Here is a 24758-nt window from a genome sequence, read left to right as displayed (position 1 = left end):
AGGCAACATGTGTACTGTTGCTATCATGCACAGCTGGAGCATCTGGTACTGTCATAGTTATCAGGAAACAGCCTGGCAGCACAGTGGAGAGACGAGCCTTAAATTGCTGGAGACTGACAAAAGCTTGAGAGTTGAACATACATCTAGACCAGTTCGAGCTATTGGCAGGGATGGGCTCAGTCACTCAACTTAAGCACAGAAAACACGAGTACAGTTTCTACCATCTGACTGAGTGGGCAGCTTACAGTCTGCCTCCCAATTTTTCCACTGTGTACCTGCTTAATATCAGAGGCACAAACTCTGAGTAAATGGTTTTGGCAAGGCAACATGTGAAGCAAAGACACATTTTCCAGCTGAGAAAGAAAAAAGGAACAAAGGGAAGAAAGATACCTGTATTAAGGTATTTTTTTTTTCTGTAAAATTTTCATTTTACCTGTTGTGACTGTTTTTGTGCTGGTAAGATGTGTCACTGTGCCTTTTCTCTCTCACACTTGGTTATCACATTTTTTTTATGTAACAAAAACAGCCATTACTCAGTTGAATCTATCAAAGAGTGTCTTTTATTCCCCTCCCACACCATCATGTTAAAGGACTAAATGTGAGATGCAAAAAAAGGCTGTCAGTCTAATAATCTGTGGCTATAATTATGTCAGCAGATATGACAGTATGGCCATGCTTTGGTGTATTTCAAACATTACTGATGTAGTAGCCCAAACATATTCCGTCCTGGATCTCCCACTCACAGACAGTTTTTCACTTTGACTGTGTAAAGGCTCATTTCAGCAGCAAATGAATGCAAAGAATGTGCTATGGCATAAAGAAACTTGTAAATGTCTTCACCTGCTGTCATAATTTGCTCATAATAAGACAAAGACATGTTAATTAAGCCTCTGAGTTGGAAAAATACTATAATAAACTCAGTGTTGTGGCTTCAAATGAGAGGCCACATTAGCGTTTTATGTTTGAACAGTTCAGTGCTCATTATTTCTCACTGGTAAATGTGCGATCCTGTGGAGCTGAGGCATAAAATTGAACGCTGAAAGCTTCTGTGGCTGGTAGTTTAATTAAAGATTTTTTTTCATAATGACCAAAATAAATATTTAAAAGATTAACAATTTAGATGAACAATTTTTCTTTAGATCTACTCTCAGATTTAGACTTAATTATTCTTCAGATCTCAGAACTTTTTTATCCTGCCTTCAGCTGATATTAAGGCATCATATTTTGATCTTCAAGTCTCTCTTTTAACTTTCCTGTGAGTCAAAGTAACAATGGGCCTCATTCAGTAATGTGTGTGGAAGGATCCTTGCCATGCTCAAGAATTAAGTGCACGGACAAAACGTGCACACCTGCCAATTTTGCTGTAATCATCAACAGGCTCGTACAGCCTGCTTACTAACAGGATACTGCCACACCCTCATTTTGCAATATAGGGAAATATTTTTATCTCAAGGTATATTTTAATAAATATATAATAATAATATTGATATGTGCATGCCTCTGTTTCAGCTTGTTTTGATCAGATTTACCCTCTATAGCTCTTAAAATCTGTCACGGGTTTCCAGCAGGCAGCTATGGTCTGCTTTTCAAAGTAGTCAGTCACTGTGTGATTGAACACAGGTATACAGGCACATATGTAAGTATGTAATGTCTGCACCTAGTCTTAAACAAATAATTACACTTTGTAAACGCAAATCATAATTCTTATTCTTCTGACTGCCATTTAAGTGAGGCAACAGTTGATGCAAGCAACAACAACAGCAAGAAAAATGTTACATGGGCTGGTTTTTACGGTTGTGGTCAGAAGTTTATATACTCTCATAATGGCATAAATGTCAAGGCAATTTCAAGCTTTTAATGAATTTTTTAACTGTTTATTTTTCTGTGAAATGACTGTACAGCACACATCTTTAGTGACTTTAAAAAAAGAATAATTGATTGCACAAATTTGAATTCTGCTAACTTCTCACTACTGATTTTCCTTCGTCTTGATGTATTCTCAATCATCCAGGTAAGTAAATCTCCAAAAGTTGATTCTGTTCATCTGGACGTAGTGTCCAGATGAACAGAATCAACTTTTGGAGCTACTGATCTCCAAAAGAAAGTCCAATGAACTCAACAAAGATATAAGGAGGAGAACTGCAGATTTGCACAAGTTGGGAAGGCCTCTTGGAGCCATTTCTAAACAAATGCAGAATCCAAGGTTATCAGTTCAAAATGTTATACATAAGAAAAGGTTACTGGGATCCGTCACCACTTTGCCAAAGTATGAAAGAAGACAGAAATAGAAATTGGTTAGGATTAGAGTTGGGTATTGAGAAGCGCTTCTTGTAGACAACTGGTTCCCAGTAGTCCAGTAGTTCAGTTTTTGTAACAGATAGTCTGGTCGGCTATCAATCCCACTTTTCGCTTCCACTTGCACTACAATCAGCTGATTTCAGTTTGTCAGAAGAGGAAAATAATGGCTTGGTCTTCCTTTTTTAAAAAGTTATGCACATCTTCACACATTTCTCATGTTGCTAAATTGCAACACATCTAGTGAGAAAGTTAAAGCTCTAACTCAGTAGATAGCAATTTGATGATTGTTCATAACTGAGAAAATTACAACACCTAATAGAAATTGAAATTGGCTGTCAGGGAGTTTTTAGTCTTCCCCCTGATGTGTCATATTTGCACCATGAACTCTGGTTCACTTGATCATAACTCCCCTCATTTGCCTGAGAAAATTATTCTGAATGTTTCTATCTACCCTACCTATAGTGTCCATACTCACAGTTTCTGCAGATTTGTCTGCATGATGTGAATCTCTTGTTCCATAGGTGAACTCGTTGTCATATCTGAGATGATCTGATCTTTGCAGCATGTTGCGTCAGTGTGATCGTGAAATGATGGATATGATCAGTGAGTTAACTGTGCTTCTTAGTTCACTTCTACCTTAGCTACCATTACTTTACACTTGCTAAACAATACGTGTGTCAACCCCACTGAAAAGTTGTGGGAAATTAATGTTGAAATTTAAACTTTTGTATCTTTCCAATTGTATTTCTTTTGTTTGTCTGTTTACAGCTTTTTCGTTTCACTCTATCATGGCCTTTAGCAAAACAGTTTTTGATAGTATTGCTAAAACCAAAGCATTCATTATGGACCTGGAATATTAACCAAAATTAAGAACAAATTGAAAAAAAAACATAAATGAAATCATCTTTTGTCACTCTGTCGTCTCTGATGATTATTTTGGAAAAATAAACAAATCCATATTAATCACTCTAAGAGTTTATCAGTGATCTCCTGTTTGTCTTCTGTTTATTATTACCATGAGCTATTTAGAATATTGAGAAACAATCTAATCCTCCCTCTAGCAAAAACTGCAAATAAAGTGGTAAACAGAACAAAGTTTGCAATTAAAGCTGGAGTGTAATTGGGTCTTTGACTATGACTGTTTGTCTCTGAGGCACCTAACATGGCTTCTTTGTGGTACATTCACATTTAAACTTAAACTATTTTTTGGTTTGTTTTTTACATTTCTATCTTGGGCTATTGCTGATCCAACACCTTCTCTATGTTTCTAAGTTTCAGCAATATTTGCTGCTTTAAGCACAAAGGGAAATGTGTGCAGGACAGAGGGGGAGATGGGTCAGTCAGCCCTTTATTTCAGTTCTCGTTCTGGAAGGTTCGACACTGAGCTTCCTCTTCTGCAAACATTTTTGATTCATTTCAAATTGGAGTGTCCTGAGAGTTCTAAAAGTGGTTCTAGTGATTAATTTTTTTCCTTTGAACATCTGATGCAATTCACTGTTATATTTATTCCCTGCCTGCTGTTTATTTACTAACTTATTTCTTCCTTACTTCTACTGGCAGAACATTTTGTTTAGAGGGGTAAACTTTTGATGTCTTGCCAGTTTTTCACCTCTTCTGACTAGTGCTGATTAGTTCAACTTGTGCTTTCGTTCTTTCCGTTTATGTTACATCTCCTTTCTTCTGTAATGACAATTAAAAAAAAAAACTAACAACAAACATCTAAAAAGAAATAATATCACAGTTCAAAAAGCTATGAAGATTGAACTCTAAATTTTTGCTGCACACTACGCAGACATACTTATCTGTCAAGAACAGAAATACATCATGTTTTCATCACATTTTAAGACTGAAATGCAAAAACATATTTTGAAAATAGCAACTTAAATGGACGCTTAGATCACTGAATAGCACTGCTGGTTATTCCGAGATGTCAGCCAGTAAACAGAGGTCAGCAGGCCTTTGTTCTCACAACTCACAAACAATGGCATTGGAATAGAACATTCTTTAATTTCATTTTTTTAATGATGAATGCCTGATAGGTCAAAGCATCTTTTTTTTGTTTTGTTTTATTTAATGCTTTTCACTATTTCTTAGACTTGTTTTCTTCTGTGAACCATAAAGCACTTTTCCACAAAGTTAAAAGTAAAGAATTATTATTATTATCATAATCTGTGATGAATAAGGTGAAATTTGGTGTTGTTCTTCATACATTGTTGTGAACACAGTAACTGCTGTCGTGAGTCTAACATGCAAATTAAAATGAGGAAAGATGAGAATATATATGTGTTAACAGTCTACATTTACCAAAAAATGTCATGTGATGAAGGGCTGTAGGGAAAAAATGTATTATGTAGTGTTATGGCTTACAAGTAAATTCATTTATGCTTCATCACATACATATTTGAGCTTCTCTGCTAATAATGCTTCAGCTGACAACCACAATGGAGTGGAGTTAAGTAAGACCAGATTAATCGGCTTGATGACACTACAACAAAATTGAACTGACATGCACTACATCTTGTTTACTGAGCATCATCAACACTTACGTCAGACGTAATGTATATCAACAATCCAGTATCACCAAAGTCTCACAGCAAAATGCGACGCATCTATGTGGATCTCACTTGAGAACACAATGAGTTTGCATGCCTCACATTCCTCATTAAGACTTATCAAGGAGAAGAAAAAAAGAAAGAAATTGCTACATGCTGCACATTTTACTGTGACTGAGCTAATACATACTCAGAATTATACATCTGAGGCCAGATGCCCTCGGTCTGGGATATCAAAGGACAGTCAGGATGGAGAGCTTTGGCAGTTTGACAGCATTGTTTGACAAATAAGACATCAAGCACTGCAGATTAAAAGAAAACAGAGACAAAAGAAAGTCAGTGTAAGATTAGAACTCTTTTCCAGCATCCTTTCATGGCTGCTTTCCTAATGAAATGTCAAATGTATATTATGATGCTCTCTGGACTGTAAGTGCATGGGCTCTAAAAGGAAATGTGAATGTTATTAATGCTAATGGATTTTTTTTTAAATTATATATTATTTTTGTTTTTAATTGCTATTATTTTAGTGAAGTTTTTGTCCAGGATGTTGCCCATGCTCAAATAAAGGTGCTCTTGAAGGTAATTTTTGCTAGTACCAGGCTGGTGTCATGGTGGTTGACACTGTTGCCGCACAGCAAGAAGGTCCTGAGTTCAATTCCACCATCAGGCCAGGGTCTTTTTGTGTGGAGTTTGCGTGTTCTCCCCATGTTTGCGTGGGTTCCCTCCGGGTACTCCGGCTTCCTCCCACCGTCCAAAGACATGCAGTTTGTGGGCATAGGTTAATTGATTAATCCAATTTGCCATAGGTGTGAATGTGAGTGCGAATGGTTGTCTGTCTCTGTGTATTAGCCCTGCGACAGACTGGTGGCCTGTCCAGGATGTACCCTGCCTCTCGCCCCATGACAGCTGGGATGGGCTCCAGTGCCCCCCGCGACCCTGAAAAGGACAAGCGGAAGCGAATGGATGGATGGATATAGTACCAGGCTGGACCCCATTTTGCTTTCACAATTGCCTTAATTCTTCATGTATTAATATGTACCAATAAAATATCCCTTATCCCACTGAACCATCACCACCAGCCTGACGGCAGGATGGATCCATGGGTTCTTATGTTTATGTAACATTTTGACCCTTCCATTGAAATATTGCCAAGCATGGCAACTACACTTTTTTTTCCTGTCTACTTTTGGTGAGCCAGTAGAAACTGTAGCCACAATTTTCTGTTCTTAATTGACAGGAGTGGGACCTGCTGCTGCAGCCAATCTGATTCAAAGTACAAAGGATTGTGTTTTCAGAGATGCACTTCTTCATACCTTGGTTGTAACGAGTGGGTATTTGAATTACCGTTGCCTTCATGTCATTTCATATCATCTCAAAACAGTCTAGCCGTTCTCCTCTGACCTCTGGCATTAATAAGACATTTTTTTTGCCAAGAGAGCTGCTGCTCACTAGGCATTTTCTCTTTTTCAGACCAGCCTTTGTACACTGTAGAGATGGTTCTGCAAGAAAATTCCAGCACATCAGTAGTTTCTGAAATCTTGACCACCTTGTCACACCAACAACCATGTCACATTCACTCACTTGAATCTGCTTCCTTCCCCATTCTGATGCTCAGTTTAAGCTTCAGCAGTTTGCCTCGACCATGTCTACATGACTAAATACACTGAGTTGCTAGCATGTGATTCACTAATTAGATAGCTGTATTAAAAAGCAGATAAAAAAAGACTTGGAATTACCAATCATATGGGTTTGTCTGTGAGCAAATAGCATCATTCCTTGAGTGATAAGTTGAGATAAGATTTAATTATTTTGCTTCTTGAGCTTATAGTGGGAGGCACTGAGTCTGTAACTTTCTGTTCATAAAGTTTGCACTTCTCCACTCTTTAATGAATCATCTTTTTTTAAAAACACAAGTGGATGAGTTAGTACCTCAAGGTAAATGCTGGTATTTTTTTTTCTAAATTCAAGCTCGTTGATTTCCTTAATGTAGTTGCAAAAACTGAAATATATACATAGCCCTAAATAGGGATATGTATATATAAATATCTAGGACTATATAAGATATAGTTGGAATGCAGGAATTATAAAAATAGAAGGGAAACAAGCATTTCCATGAATGGCAACCTGTTTTCTGTTGTAATGTGGATACTAACATGCAGATTTACACTGTCTGAGTCATTGGTGTAGTTGCTGAATGCCAGATGGTGGTGGAGACTGTGGCGGCTGATATCTCTGTGAACAACAGCTGGTCCCATGTTAAATGTATTTCAGCCAATACAGTCTGGTTCCCTCAAATCTGATAGGAGAGGCGTACAGGCCTTTCTCTGATCTGAAAGGGTTTTTAAGTGCCTTCCGGTAGTTGTTTGAAGATATCTACTGCTCGTGTGCAGCCTTAATAACTGCCTGATTATTCTAACTGGTCAGCTACAACAATAAATATAGTCCTTAAAATGCAGATGTTTGTTTTGGCAGATCTTATGTCTTGGCATTTACATGGCCCTAACTTTGAGACCTACCACCTAAACATTTCTGAATACCAAGGATGCCTTCCTATGGACTTTTTGCCAAAATATACAATCAATTATGCAACATTTCCTATATAAACCCCATCTTTATTATGTGCCTCTTGTCTTTTTTTTTTGTCTTTATGTGTTCTTGTCTTGACAATAGACCTATGAAGCTGTTCATACAGATCTGTTTGTTTTGTTGTGTTTGAGTTGTTACAGCTTTAAAACAAAAACAAAAAACAAAACTAAAAATAGCTTCAATGAACTACTTAAAGACCAAGTAATTTTAAAGTCCATTGCCAAAAGGCATTCCAGTAACACTAACCCAGCACTTGACATTATCACCATGTCGAAGGCTAGCTGAATACCGTCAGTGCGCCTTATAATCCGGTGCGCCTTATGTATGAATTCTGGTTGTGCTTACTGACCTCGAACCAATTTTATGTGGTACACGGCGCTCAAAAATTTGTCAAAAAATGTTTTAGTACAACTTTGGTAAGCTACGAAGTCGCACTGCTTGATGGACTGTCGGAGCATTACGGCTACTGTAGTCAGGAGCCTCGCGGAGTAATCTGGGTCCAAAACTCTGCTTAAGGTCCCAAAGTCAAACGAACACTGTGACATCACTGAGAGTTAAAAGCTGTCTAAATTCTTTAGTCTTTAACAAAATGATCAACATTGCTGCTTTACCAGGTGTAACAATTAATTTTAACATCCAGGCATCAATGAAAACAGAATTTATTAAACTTAACGGAGTTAGAAGTTAGCAGGAAGTTAGCTTGCTAGTTTCCATCTAAACATGATGTACCATGTTCTGACTGAGAGATTTCTGAAAAGTTGTAAACATACAGCTCTGCTGTCACTTCCAACATAAAGGAAGACAGAAAACTAAAGGGCAGTGACTTTTGTAGGGTTACTGAAGTTGGACTAGCAGGTATATAATGATGTTCTATGTGATCGCAAGCGACACAGCTATCGTAGCATAACTGTGCGTCTTATGTATGAAAACAGACCCGTTCATCAACAATGTGCCTTATAATCCGGTGCGCCTTATGGTCCAAAAAAATGCGGTATTCATTTATACAGATAATTCATCATGCTATTTGACACAGCACAGAGGTAAAGGGACCCACTGTTGCAACTAGATTCAAGATTCAGATTCAACTAGTCTGCGTATCTACTAAATAATGTTTAGAGGCTTTATTAAAGTGAGATAGAGAATTAGGCAGTACGTATTCCATGCATAAGTATTTTTGCCTTGAGCTTCTCGAGTGCTCAAGATTGGTATACACTGGTAGTGTCATGTGTGGCTGTGTGGCAGGGAGGATGAATGACCCAAATGCAGGACTCATACACAGAATGTAAACTTAAAGCGGCAGCTTTATTGCTGGGAAAATCCTTCATAAAATTAAAAAAACAAAAAACCCTCAACATGAAACTAAAAACCAAACACTAGGAAACTAGAAACACAGAGACATTTACAGCACATGGGGTGGCACGACGCAATAAAGGGCAAAGGAAAACACAGGGGAGCGCGCTAATGCGTTAATGAGCTAACTGCGCTAATGCGTTGATGCTATGCAACGCTAACTCGCAAACGGAGATTTGCCACGTTAATGCGGTTATGGCGTTAATATCATTTTAATGAGATTAACGCTGACAGCACTAGTTTTGTACTATTTTTTTTAATAACATAATGTAGCATATCTTGTAAAAAAGGTCTTGAGTCAAGTCATGTGACTTAGGACCCCAAAATGCAGTTAAAAGCTTCCATAATGTGAGTTTTTTCCCCAGATTTTCAGCATCCCAGCTTCTTTCTATATTTATGCCTCCCTTGTTATAGAGCCAGACAGCCATCTGTTCCATTGCCCACACAAATTCAAACCTTTGACCCTGTTATATGTTTCTGGCTGTTGCATATTTCATAGGCCAAATTCTGGCTGATGGGAAGTCAGCACAAACAGCCTGGGACTGGAGGAAAATACAGTAGCATCACTGTCTGACATATTATTATGCATTTTTACTGCCGAGGTGAGAAACAAAGTGATATTTAGTCATATGTTTTAGTGTGTACATCCCCACAGGATAAAGGTGTCCTTGTCCTCTTCTTACTGGCTGCAGATATAAACAGGTGAAGTTTTGTAAAAGCTTTGCTTCACTGAAAGTGACATCTTTTTGCTGTCAAGGAATCAGCTTTGCAGAACGAGGCGAAGTAAAGAGGGATTACATTCTCTTTTATTTCCACAATAAGAAAAAAATGATGCAAAAGAAAACATATTTTAGTCCTTGTTCTCTTGGATTGTTCAGAGTGAATATTTGAACATTTTTACTGGCAGATTTCCCGGAGTTATTGAACCTTTAGTCATTTTGGAAAGCTTTTCCAGCTGTTAATCACAGCACAAATAAATGTGACATTTTCTGAATCATGGCATTTGTTTTCAGTCTTTGGTCAATATGTTGTTGTCTGTGAAAAAGTCAGTGTGATGCATTTAAGACTTCGTGTTATATTACTTAAAAGGATGTTAATTCAAACAGGTGTAGAGAGACAGTTTGTTAATATTTGATTTGGAGTTGCCTTCCTTGCTTCTATCTTCTATCACTAAACACAGCGTTGCTGCAAATACAAAGCCTGACAGCCAGCCCATGTTGTTGGGGATTCAAATGTGACCGCACATCTGCTTTACTCCCAGGCAGAACAGCAGGCTAATTATTCCCTCAAGTTTCCATATATATATGTGTGTGTGTGTGTGTGTGTGTGTGTGTGTGTGTGTGTGTGTGTGTGTGTGTATTTTAAATGGCAGGCTTGGACAACCATGAGGATTTTGGATTTTGGTTTTGTTTTTTTGTTTTTTTTGGGGGGGGGGTTAGTCTATAATAACTCAATTTCACAGATTAGTAAATTACAGAAATGCCGCTTCAGTGACTCATGAGAGAAAGTGCAAGCTGTTGACTGATTTGAGTTTCTATGATGATGTCAGCAAAGCACAGACTCAATACGTGAAACCCCCTTTATGAAAATAAACAGACAGCAATTCAAGCATAAAATAGCTTCACATACTTGAAGTTTTAAAGTAGGCTTTATCTTTAGCCTCACTGATATAGGCTGATTGATTCAGAATTTATTTTTCTGCTTTATTATTATCATTATTATTCTCATTCTCATTAGTAGTAGTATATCATAATTATCCTAATTATCTGTTGTAACACATTTACCAAGACAAATCAAGGGCATTGTATGTTTTGTATTTTTGAATGGACAGATGCTGTTGTTCTTAAAATTTTTACCTTGAATCCTCACTGGGATACAAAGATGTCTACACCTTTTTCTTTACTTCACATCCAGTCAAAGGATGATATAAATAAAAGGATTTTGGTAGGTATAATGTGAATAAAAAGCCAGTGTGAAGTTTTTAAAATATGTAAGAACCCACTCGAACATCCAGGATGATAATGTGCCAAGGATATGCAAGCTGTTGTCAAATCATATCTACCTTGAAGAAACCAAAACTAACAGAATTTTGTTTTGCTTATACTTGTTTTACTTACTTCATATATCTAAATGGGTTTTCCTTGTGTTGAATCCTAGGTTTGAAATACAAAGTAAATAATAAATGAATCAAAAACTGGTACTGTAGGTGAAATTTTACAGCAGAAACATGTGTTCAGTAAATACTCAGTTCAATTCAATTTAATTTTATTCATTCAGCGCCAAATCACAACAACAGTCGCCTCAAGGCGCTTTGTATTGTAAGGTAGATGCTACAATAATACATACAGAGAAAAACCACCTATAAACAATCACTTTGGCGACAGTGGAAAGGAAAAACTCACTTTTAACAGGAAGAAACATCCGGCAACACCAGGCTCAGGGAGGGGCGGCCATCTGCCTCAACCGGTTGGGGAGAGAGAAAGAAGACAGGATAAAAGACATGGCTGAGATTAATAACAACTTTGATTCAGTGCAGAGAGGTCTATTAACACATAATATTAATAATACAACTAAATATGTAGGCGAATGTAGCCTTTACTCATCATCCCCCAGGGGAAGTGTGACAACTAACATAGATAGATTGTTTTAGAGTTTTTAGAAAACAGGATTTGAAGAGCATCATAGTAACATGTTGCTATATAAATACTTCAGAAATAGTAACTGAGTTTACTATTACTGACTTTAATTAGTGTGTAGCATGATAAATCAGATATTATGATACAGTTCTCATGTTATACTTATTAAAACTTTATTGGTTAAAAACGTTAACCAATAAAGTTTAATTAATGTATAATTAATGTAGATTTTATAGAAATCAGAAGCGGGTATGGGAGCTAAAAAGCTCCATTGTTGTCATTAAAAAAAAAGTGTGTATCAGAGCTTCTGCAAGCACTGGGAAATTCACTTCTCTAGACTATTGAATGACTTTTATTTCTCAGTGTGTTGCTCTTTGGTGACTTTCCCCTTATGGCATCTCCATTTTTGTGAACTTTCAGCATTGAGTTGAATTAAAATTGTCAGTGGGTGCTTTGAGGATCAGTGAACAAGAAAGGGACATTTTCTGTGGACTTGCTAATGTACTGCAAAATTGGTTTTCTCTCTATTTCATTATGGAGAAAAGAAAATGTTTCTGATCGCCAACATATCTGTTCCAAAGCATTTTCATAAGAAATCCAGACCATTTAAAATGTGGAAAGTAAAAAAAAAAGAAGAGAAAAACAAAGAAGTGGCACAGAGATAAAGGAGTAGAACGTTATAGCTTTAATCGATTTCCTTTCTTCCTGGCACCTTAAACTCAGCCACTTCTGTAACAAATCCTAAACTCAGCTGGAGAGAATTTACATTTAAAAAGGTATGTAGGGGTATGAAGATAAAATCTAAGGTAGGGGGCATTTTATTGTTGAAAGTTATATGTGTTATATTAGTAAATTATTAAATACAACTTCCTGAAGGAAAAAGATGGTTTGTTGATACCAGGTTAACAGGATAGCAGCCTTTGCCATCCTTACTGATGGAATTAAAGTATGCCAATGTTCTCATAAATATTACAATGACCACTGGATGGTCCAAAGGATGTAATGAAAACTTCCCATGTCAATGTATAAGCTGAAAGAACTGGGTCCAGATACTGAGGCAATACTGGCAACATGGAGGATTATTTCTAACACTGCTGTGTGCTTATCATCATATGCTAATCCAGTTTCCTCCAAGTTATTTTTCATTGATTTTGTGTTTTACTTGTAAGAAAGAATTCCACAGAGATACCAAATTCTTGTATTAAACAGACATGCTATTGTTTTCCTTACAAACTGTAAGTGACAGCCAGACAGACCTATTTTTCCCAACTGAAAACAGCAGACATAATACCTCATATCTGGAAGGTGTTGAAGTCTCAAAAACTGAAGGGGAGTGGAATATGTATCTGTATGTAACTAAATGGTAGAGCACATTTAAGTAAAAGAATAATATTTTCATTACGTTACAAAGTCTTTCATTACAAAGACTAACATTCTTACATTAAGAGATAAATCGTTGGAATGAGCCCTTAAAAATAAGTTTGTCATTTTGAAGGTTCTAAACGACATTTTTAATGGCAAATTTGTTTCAAATCATTGTAATCAGCGCATCTTAGACTCCGTTGTTTTTGCTTTGCAGCTGTTACATCTTTTTTTTGTTGCCATAAATCATAAATTAGATGTGATGAAGAAATAAAATTGGGGTCTTCTACTATGGTGATCATTGTGAAAGGCTGTAGTTTCAGTTGAAGTGTAGTTGTTTCCAAGAATTGAAATAAGAAATAAAAAATTTAAATAAGTGAAATAAGACTATGTTTTGCAGTGGTGTTGTTATAAGAAATTAAGACTCCTTGTTTTTTCTCTTTTTTCTATCATTTTACAGGTAAGATGGCCATATTTGAACCACCTACTTTGACTTTGGCTTCTGGAATGGGACATACAGTAAGACTTTCAATGTCTTAACTGTGTTCATCTTAGTTAAATCAATAATTCATACATCTTTGAGATTTTCTCATAGTAGAGCAAGGCTAAATATTCTGATGCTGTATGTTTCCTGCTGCACTGCCTTTGCTGCTTGTAAATATTGTTTGGTGTTAAGCACTCGGTCATACTACCGTGCTCTTCACTCTGAACTATTAAACTTTGCTTACACTTATACTGAGAATATGAAAAACATACCCTTACTTTCTCCTTTGGTCGTCTACATTGTATAATACACTGGGTGCTGTGCCACAGATGGAGACAGGGTGTGTTGCTGTGATGATAAAGGTTATGCAGGCTGTGTTGTGGGTTCGTCCACAGTGTCAGGAGATGCTTCAGGAGTAGATGTGATTAACAAAGAGGTTAAAAGACCATCAGCGGGAAGCCAGAAGAGAGAAACACAACATCATCATCATCTGCTAATGGACTCCTGACTTTTATATCACTGCAAATGCTGTGCAGCGCAAGCTGCACGCAGAGAGAAACCATTTACAACTGCTGTTGTCCATGATTATATATCCTATAGGTATGCCATCAGTGAGGCTCAATGATGCAGGTCACACCTTATTAGATTTACAAACAGTCTGTCTGTTTCCTCCTTCCTTTTTTTTCATGAGAGATATCGTTAACTCATTAAACATGAGAGCTCAATAGATGAGGTAGTGAAAAGACATGAAAAGTATGTCTCTTCAATATTCTGCTTTAAACTTCATATAAAATGAGAAAAAATTATATTGGTGATGAAAAAAACCCAACAGCGATTCAGCTGTTTTGTTGTTCATCTTGTACAAACTTCTAACGAGTGTATGATTACACGTAATGATTAGAAAACTTTGCATTTACTAGGTCGGACATAGCAAAATGTCACCAGATAAGTCAGCTACAAGTTTGTACATTTTACCTCTTTCTGTGTAATCTAAGGAGCTTGAAAAACACTCCTTAGATTACCATGATCTGGATGACTGAGAACCTTCACAGACTCTTTCTGTGTATATACTCAGACACAAAAAGGTACAAATACATAAAAAATGACCAACGTGAGAGAACATAGTTATATTTGAATTGGTACATCGGGCCTGTATGTCTCTCTGTAAGTACTGCTTTTCCCTCTGGAGTCTTTTAGGTGGTCATTTTGGAAAATATAATAATTCACCAATTCCACTTGCAATAATTTCATGCTGAACTTATGTTTGAAATCCAATATCAAGGGGACGGATAGAAAAAAACCCTACCTGCAACAAAAAACAAAACAAAACAAAAAAAGGTCATATCATCAACTCCACCCATCAACACGTGTGAGTTGGAAATGTGCCTGAAGAGATTAATACCAATTTGATTCAGCTGAGTGATTTTTTCCCCCTGATCTGAGTACTGCGATTTTTATAATTTAAGCCACCTGTATTAATGCTTTATAATAAAAGTGAGAATCAAGAGCAGTAAAACAAAAGACATCAGAAAACTGAAGGCACTGACTCTGCGGTGTCATACAGGGAACAGACATTATCATTTTAATTGTGTTGTGACAGTTCATGCTGCATGAAAACCAATTTTTCACTAACAGTTTTCAAATTTGTCTGAGTTTTTTTTTTTGTGAGCTGTCAGAGATGCAGACATTGTGTTCAAAGAATGGGACACATGCTACACTTTCACATTTGCAGCACTTATAAAATAATAATTAGCAAAATGTCTGCTTTTCACTGACTTTGACAAGTCACTTAGTTGACCTGGATGACTGAGAACCTTCCCAGACTGCACTGTACATATTAATGTATACATAATTCTGTTTTGTCTGGATTATCTTATGCTTAATAAGATCATGCAGACAAATTAACATAAATTACATAAATTTGTAACACAGCTATGCCATTTTAAGATCTGCTCAATAGAGGTCAGTACAAATAACACACTTATAGTTGAATGAAAGGAATATTTCTGCATTCACTTGTCTCACGCAGACTTTTCTTTTATAATTTGCTTCAACTCTTTGATCCTGACACTGTTGTATTTGTATTTGAAGCTACCCAGCAAGCATTACACTTAAGATCCATCCAAGAGAACCTCATTACCATCTTTATTCATATAATATCAGCGGTTTGCACAGTAATTACAGAAGTTAAAGAGAGAGCAAATGGCTATACACTACCCCCCCCCCCCCCCCCCCCCCCCAGTAAGCCAATCATGAGCACTTAATCAAAAGCCATTATAATCATTTTTACTACTACTTTTTGCATTGCAACAATTTATATAATAAAATATCAATATTATAAATACTGTAAAGATTTGGTAAAACATCTGCAGAAATCGTAACAGTCTCTCTCTCTCTCTCTCTCTCTCTCTCTCTCTCTCTCTCTCAGTCAAAGGATTTCTTTTTAGCAACTGATTACTAAACCTTTAACCATTAGGTCAGATCTTCTGAAACAAACTAGAGCGTGAATAGGATTCAATAACAAATGGACTGGTGTTCATACCATCTTTATATATGGATTAATCCCTTTTAAATGTGCAGCTATCTAAATCTTCTGCATGGCAAATGCTCTACAAATTGAATTTCTTCAGTGTCTCTTCACAGTGTGTCAGACTGAGAGTCATCAGATCACTTGAGTCTTCAATAAGACTTTAATGTTGACTCCAGCATCTCTCAGACCTGCTCAGTGCTTTTGAGACAAACATGCCACTCAAAGCCATCTCACCCAGGCGTCTGTCACACTTAGTGTATAATAGCTGTAAAAGAGCTTCCCAGATAACCACAGATGTGCCAGTGTTTGCCCTATTTAATGGAGTGATTAATATGTTCCTCTTATCTTTTCACCAGCATCTATTATTCTTAAGTAAGGAATATTTTTATATGTTCCTTGAGAACAATATTAGAATAATGTGAGAATGTTAGTGGGTGAATCAGGTATTGTTGATGAAAATTTATGCTGGATAAATTTTGTTGGCTGACAGTTTTGATTCAAATAACAGTCAGTTTGCCTGCTTATGATATGTGAATGAACTATGTGGGTCTACCGTTCCCCTGCCTGTGTTTTTCACACTCTTAACTGTTCCCCCCCCCTCTCAGTTATGTAATGATATTCTTGTTCAGGCCTTCATGTTTTGCTCCATAATCACTGCACAGCACAGAAGCGTGGGCAAGGACTGGACTTATTCATGCACTGAGACAGTGTTTCCACCTCCCTGCTGTGTGGTGCTGGACACCTGCTGCGGTTCACTGAATGCCAGCTTGCTCCCTGTGGTGGGATTTATTGCCAGTCCTTTATGCTTTCCAGCTAGCAGTGTGTTTCAAATTAATGTTGATAAAATTCCCAGCATTTACCACAGTCTTTACACCTAAGTACATTTATTAACAAGACTTTTTTAATCCCATTGGCATAAAAATTAATTGTGTCAAAATTAGTCTTTTCTAACACCACTTTCTTCTGAATATTGACGGGTGTTTCCTGACCACTCTCTACATGTAATCCTGCTGATTTTGTGATGTTAAACACAAAATTCATCAGGCATTTTATGAGAAGGCTTTGCAAAGGTTTTTAAAACGGAAAATAATTTATTTCATTTTATTAATCTAAAGCTTTTAAATTTGTCAGCTTTTAACCTGACATGTAACTCCCAAGTAATTTAACTACACATCGAATCAGCGCAGGGGTTATGAATTGAATGGTGTGGAATATTGCAGTGTAGGGTTAAAAGTTGATTCCACTTACATCGTAAGTCAGGATGTAGATTTCCCACAGAAGTCTAATGTATGTCCCCTTGAAGTATTCACTCAGGGTTAACGTCACTCTGAGCTCTTGCCTAGCTTAGCTTTAGCATGCTGTTAGTGAATGCGCTTGCAAAGAGCCAAAGTTGTGTTAGTAGCATAATGTGGTTGTTTCTGCCCTTCACTATTGTGCTCTCATCCTTTTGTGCAATAAAATTAAAAGTAATATCCATGCTGTAGACTGTAGACTGCACTACTAATTTAATGCTCTAAAGGGAAATCAGCTGATTGTAGGGCAAACTGAAGTGGATTAATAGGCAAGTAGACTAACAATTGCAAGGAGTTGAACTACTCATCATGACAGGAAGTAAAGAAGAACTAAACAGTGAGTCACTTCTGCCATGTTTAAGACAGTAGACTCCATGCACAATATCAATAGACTGGAACTAAAGTGGAATAAAATCTTTTTTAGTGTTATCAATTATACATGGGTTTTCCTGTAGTGACAAGCTAAAATGCATGCTGTGAAAAAAGGTCTTTGACATTTTATACTGCTGGGAGCTCTGGGAGGTTACTAGGCATTTCCACAACATTGTGTGGCACAGCATGCACCGGGACAGAGCAGCAGGAATCTTTCATGGTGCATAAGTGCAGTGAAAAGGGATACAGAGAACAAGAATCAGTGAGTCAAAACTAAATGGAAATAGTTTAGTGGGTAATTCATACTGTACTTTCAACGGCTACTGCCACTGAAAGCCTGTTAAGTGCTCTCTAATTTTGTTGTACATTTTTCTTTTTACATTTTCTGGTGTGATACACAACATTAGCAATTCCTGAGTATCACATAATGTGTTGATGATGTTTGCGAATGGTTCTGATAGTGCTGCCTTCATGGGAAATGAGTTGAGTCATTGGACCATCATATTGGACCAGATCAAAAATACTGTGCAGTGACTCCTCTAAAATATTGCAACTAAACAGTAATTGCAGCAACAATAAGAAATGATGCAGATTAAAGAACTTTAGCCTTTAAAAAGTTTACAATTTAAACAGATGATGCCACCATCTAGCGGTATTCTGTCTCAGCCACATATCACTCTATAAGCCTCGTGGGAAAAGAGACATGATTTCTTTTTTCTTTTTTGTGTCTTTTTTTTTCTTTTTACAGACTTCATTGCTTTAGTCTTAGATCTATTCCAAAATGCTTTTAAATTGCATAATTGTGAGCAATGACAGTTAATCTTATTTCACTATTTCACACATTTCGCAGTACCTTTTCAGATTAATTCAATAAATCTGCTTTTATCTGTTAAATTTAATAATTTCACACCAACTATAATGCTCCAAAGGTCTTTTAACCTACTGAAGATGTGTGTATTATGGCATCAAATTCTCCCTCTGCTCACTCGGTGAGACTTTATTGGCTTAGCTGCTCATCCTGTCATCTCAGGTCACAGCAATCTGCATGCTAATGCTTACCCGTGACAAGCTGATTCAACCTCAGAGGGATTTCACCTGTACAGAGTCAAGAGAGACACCTCAATCATTTTTCTGCTGTGTGTGAGATGGAAATATGAATGAGCAGCTTTGTCACAATCTACTCCAGGGTTACGCATTGCTATGTGGAATGCACTGTAGGTGGACACACAGTAATGTTTTCTTCTGGGTACCTTTCAGGCTATGTGGTACAATGCTGAGACTATACACCTGCCTTTCCTATTCAGCTGGTACAATTAGGATTTCGTATCATTGTTGTGAACCACGTAAACAAGTAATGGGCCAAAAGTTTCGTTTCAAAGTGTATATTTTTGATGAGACGTGTATGTAAATCTTGCTTTATCATTCATGTAGCAGTGAGACAAGACCGGAAACAGATCTCATGAAACAGATTGTTCATTAAAGCATAAATCGGTTTATAGTCTGTAAGGAACAACAATCTTGGCCCTCCATGTCATTTGTGGTTGTGTGCATACACAAGTGCATGCAGCAATTTCAATCCAATTTTTGCTTTGTTACTCTAACATCTGTGACTCTACCAACAGCAGCAGAATCTTCCACATTTAAACACTTGATGTTCCACAGAGAGAGATAGAGTTTGATTTGTCACAGTGGTGTTTAGAGGAGCTCATTTGATGGTTTAGATAGCTGTGTGTACTTCTCTGTGCTTTAGTTGTTTTTCTGTGAACGTTTGTGTGTGTGTGTGTGTGTGTGTGTGTGTGTGTGTGTGTGTGTGTGTGTGTGTGTGTGTGTGCGCGCATTTGGACGGGGGAGGGAATTGGTGGGGTATGAGTATACCGTGGGGGGAATAATTATTTGATTCCCTGCTAAATGTGTATTTGCTCAATTATACAGAAACAAACAGTCTCTAATTTTTATGGTGGTTTAATTTTAATGGACAGAATAGCAACCAAAAAAAACCCCACATTACATAAAAGTTACAAATTGATATGCAGGTCACTGAATAAAATAAGTATTCGATCTCCAAGCAAAATAAGACTTAGTACTTGTCTGTCTACTTTATCTTCATTGTTACTGTGTACTTGCAAAGCAACTCAAATTATACACTGTTAGAAACAACAACAATATTAATATCAATTGATTTTGGCTTAAAAACAGATTGGTTTTCTGGGAAGCAGATATTGTTATTCAGTGTTTTTGCATCTCCACTACGCAATAATATTGATTCCCTTTCAGTAAAGTCTAACTTTTTGAAGGAGGGAGGCTCAAGTGGAAAAGAGCCTCATTACTCAGCCTGTTGGCGTGTTTAATCCTGAGAGATTTGAAGAATCACACATATCCAGATTGTTGACAGTCTTCATCATCTGGTATCATTTTTCACTGTGTTCGTCATAATATGGACTGTTAAGAGCCCTGGCTTCAGGAAATAGCTCTCCAACACTCTCTTATGACGAGTCAGTGACAGGCAGCTGAGTGGAACCAAGCAAAGAGGAGAAATCAGTCAATGTGACGGCTGCTTCCACAGTTTGCACACTCATTACACAACACCACACCATGTGGAAAATGTATAACGTATGTATATATATGTGTGTGTGTGTGTGTTTGTGTGTGTTCAAAGTTGCAAACAAATAAATTCACTTGAATCTATTATGATTCTTGTATTTGTATTGTATATTGTCTACCAGGTAGGCAATAAGTGGTTTCACAGGGACTACATGATTGTGTCCATGTTGTAGTGAACTTGTGCACAATAGTGCTTTGTATGGTTGCATTTGACTTTAGTAACATGGAGAAAACTTTTTTTTTCTGTGCATCTGCATCATTTATCAACCCCATACTGCCAGGAAAACATGGAGGCTATAGAAAACACCTGAATAGAATGTAGTAAAGCATATTAGCACAGAAGAATGCATGGATAGATGAATAAAGGAAAAGGTAGATAAGAACAAAGGTGGACCTTCAGCTCCTGAACATGTCCATGAGCATCTCTGCTTGTGTTCATGCAGCAGGTACCTGTATCCTGTTTCTGGTTCAGCTACTCTCACTGGAGCAGAACGGTTTTTATTCAGCATGTCTCCCCACCTGTCTGATCCTATTAGACCACAACACGTCTGCTTAGCTGATCAGGGCTGGAACCCAGCAGAGTGTGAGCTGATGACTGTTGATAATGAAGAAAATGAGGATTAAATCACTTGGTAATAGAAATTAGATGAGTGCATGTGACCGCTCTAATGTAATGGTGGTTCAGACCAGTTTTTTTTAAAACAGGGCAAAGTACAGTTGCTCATATACACATTCATTTCACATTATCCCATTATGCGAACATCGTGACTCCCTCTGTCTCCTCAACAATTTCAGAATCAGAATACTTTATTAATCACTAAGGAAATTATGTGGTTACAGTTGCTCTAAGACAATAAGGACAGTAACAGCCTGAACTAAATTTAAAAGAATTACAATATATTACAAAGTTACAAAATATAATAAATAGCTCTAATTGTCACGTCCGGTGTGGCAGACGTGTGGAGTTTGTAGAAAGGACCCAAAATGCGGCAGCTCTGGTGCAGGTGAGTATTTATTGAGCAAAAGTGGATACAAACAGAAATGGCGAGGATGAGCATGAACTAAGAAAACCTAAACTGGAAAAACTAACAGAACTAACCAGAAACCAAGATGCAGGGAGGTACGAGGAAATACACAGAGAGACGGACGGAGAGACGCAGGGAGACCAAGGGGAACAACACAGACGAACCAGCAACGAGGACAGGTGAACACACACTATAAATACACACCAGTAATCAGGGGATGGGAAACAGGAGGGAAACACACCTGGGAGACATAACAGCTGACGAGGCAGGGGAAACGTAAACAGAACACACTGACATAAGACAGAGACCTTCAAAGTAAAACAGGAAACACATACACGTAATGACACGGACTCAGAGACGCGGACTAAACACAGAGACCTACTACCCTAAGGGGACGCACAAGCAGGGAAGACACCAAACAGAGGGAACACCACTAAACCCTAGGAAACCCAAAACAACAGCCATAATACAAATACAAACATACAAAATTATCAAAAGTAAAAGTACATAACCAAAAACACTGGGTCACCGACCCAGGACCATGACACTAATATATACAAATAGCTTAAATATAAATATCAAGAAGAATACAGATAATAAATATATATGATTTACATTGTACTCTCAACTGTAAAACATTTACACATCCTTTACAGTGAAAATCACTGTAAAGGATGTAAAATCATGTAACTAGTGCACTGTGTACTGTGTACTATGCATTAGATGGAGGAGTTTTAGCACAGGCAGGTTTGATTTCCTGTGTTGTTCAGTGGTGCCTTTGGGTAATCTCAGTTCCTCACTGAACCTGCTCCTGTGGCTGGAGAGCACGTCATGGAGTGGGTGGGAGGTATTGTGCAGCATGGTCCTTATCTTGGACAACCTCTCTGACACAACCTCAAGGGAGTCCACCTCCAGCAACCAAACACAGACAGACTTCCATGTTGTGTCCTTTAAACCAGGACAAAGCTCCGTGTATCCTTCAGTCATGTCACTGTCTGTCTGTCTGCTTCATATCAGTGAGCTTTGAATAAAATAAATAAAACAACAGTGCCTAATGAAAATATTTAGAGATCTTTTTGACCATGTGTGAATGTGTGTGAATGGGTGGATGACTGGATGTAGTGTAAAGCGCTTTGGGGTCCTTAGGGACTAAGTAAAGCGCTATACAAATACAGGCCATTTACCATTACATCTACAACTAATGTGACAGAAAAAAAAAAGATTTATCTTGAATTGAATAATGCATTATTTGTTTTGAACTCTTTTAAGTTGTGTTTTTATGAAAGGGCTGAGGAAAGGTTATGGAGATAGGCTGATGGCTGCATGTGTGTGTAAGGAGTCAAAATTTCCCAGCATTCCCAGGCTTCCATTGAAGTTGCAGCTTGAGTAATTGTTCATCTTTATCTCCCTCTGCTCAGTTTTCTTCTGCTTCCTTTCTTCTACCACCTGCTCCTTTTGACAGTCTTCCTAACCGAGCAGCTACAGACAGTATGGTAACAAGTGTTAACCACTGTGCTGCTAGTTGTGAAAAGAAATAACATCAAATTATAAATGAGCCTCATTTGTGCAGCAGGTTCAGCTCAACAGAGCCTGAACACAGACCGAAAGGTAAACGAGTAAATAAGGGTGATAAGCAGTTTACTAAGTTGATTCCCTATAAATATAATATTTTGAGGTTATTATATTATCCCTTTATTATATTATTATTAACAGAAATTCTGTCTTTTATTATGTGCCAGTTTACGTTCTACTTTATCTTCCCTTTAGTCTTCACAATCACACATTCATTCAGTGATTTCTTTGTTGTTGTTTTTTTGTTTCATCATGAAGTCCATGAAAAACACAGTTACCATAAAATTCCAACTTTCTTTTTCTCTTTGAAGATGTAAAGTAATCCAAAATAATAATAATAATAACAACAATAATAATAATAATAATAATAATAATAAGGGGACCGTTTTGTATGAATGATGGTGATTTACCATGCTGTCTCATCTGAACTTGTAGACACATCTTTCATTACTGGGGCATTGTTGTTATTCATGTTGCTGTTCTGTCAAAACCACTGGAGTCTCAGAGTTACAAAAAGGTGTCCTCTGGCCTTATTGTTTTAACACACCAGGGTCAATAATCACAGTGAGACAGAGAGACAGTGCTGACTCTTAATTCCGCAAACCACATATTCCTTTCCATCCCATTTTAATGCTTAGAAGTAGCATCATTATAAAGATCATTTTTGTCAATGTGTAGGATTAATGCTTTGAAGAGTAGCATTTTACATAAAATCCCAATTTTCTACCTACACACATACACATTCCTGGCTGAACAGCTAAGATATTTATGAATATTAATATTTATCCTTCATCAGGTACTCATTCGTCTCTCTTCCCTCCTTTTTGCTGCTGTTATTCTTTATTATCATATTATATCAGTTATATTCTGCATTTGTCCATATTTCTCATGCCATTCTTTCTCTTTGCTTTTTGCATTTTGGACCGCTGCTGTAACCTGACCTGCTCCATCCTGAATGTTCACGTGGATCTTTGAATGCATGTAAGCATGATCAGCTCTCATGTGAATGATACACGTGGGAATAGAACTGTACTTCCAACACTGGTATCAGATGGTCAGCATGCTGCTTTCGTCATCACCATTTACTAACACATCAGCAGCAATCATTGCATACCGATTTACTTCCCACTGAGGATTTGGATGTAATTAAAGGCTACAACCTGAGTATCATTCAAATTCACAGCTTTTTTACAGTGGCTGGTGTCTCTAGCTGGTGTTCTATGCTCAGAGAGGAGAAAAAAATCCTCTGTCATGGTGCATTACTCAACAAGTGTTTCAAGGATATATAAAAGAGTGACAGGATGGCTCAGAGGATATCTGGCTGATCCTACAAGTAGCAGTCGTTTCAAAGAGCCATGCAGGTATGCAATCATACATGGACAATACCATCAAATTGCAAACAGCCTATTGAAGTATAGTTCAAGGCTACTCATCAATATAACAAAATCTGGTTAGCAGTGATAACCTGAAAGGGAGACTTGCTCTGATGTTAGATGTGGAGATGAATTAAAGTCTGTAGGGTCTTAGCAGGTGAATCTGCAGGAGAGTGACTCAAGTTTCTACTTTTCTGTTCAGCGAGTTGAGGAAATACATTAATCTACTTTAAATTCAAAGGATTCATCACTGATTACCTGTGTGCTGTAATTAGAAATGGGCCCAACATAAATGCAAAACTGTTAATTCATTGGTGAGATCGCAGCTGGTGACTATGTGCACATAAATAAGTAAAGTGGAACCATAATCTTCTTAATCACTCCTTCTATGTGAACTCTGGATTCTTTTGATTGATTTTATTTTTTGTAGCTCTAACTGCCCATCTGTTCTTTCTCTCCTGCTCCTTCCTTTGTAGTATGTCTGGTAGCAATCTCTCCTTTGGGAATAAAGTCCCAGTCCAACACCCTTTAACTGTATCTGAACCACAATGTGACGCTTTGCTCTGCAGTTATTTCCTGTTGGGCCTTGAAGTCCTTAGGGAAGATCTCAGGTTGTTTCATGGCAGCTGAGAGCTGCAGTGTTGCAGCTGAGAGCTCGAGTCTAATAAGAGCAACCACCCATAAATCAGCTGCTGGAATCTGGTGTGGTGGAAAACACTGGGGTG

The sequence above is a fragment of the Pelmatolapia mariae genome, linkage group LG14 (genome assembly GCF_036321145.2).
Source record: "Pelmatolapia mariae isolate MD_Pm_ZW linkage group LG14, Pm_UMD_F_2, whole genome shotgun sequence".
Classification (NCBI taxonomy): domain Eukaryota; kingdom Metazoa; phylum Chordata; class Actinopteri; order Cichliformes; family Cichlidae; genus Pelmatolapia; species Pelmatolapia mariae.
This window is presented reverse-complemented; position numbering follows the sequence as displayed.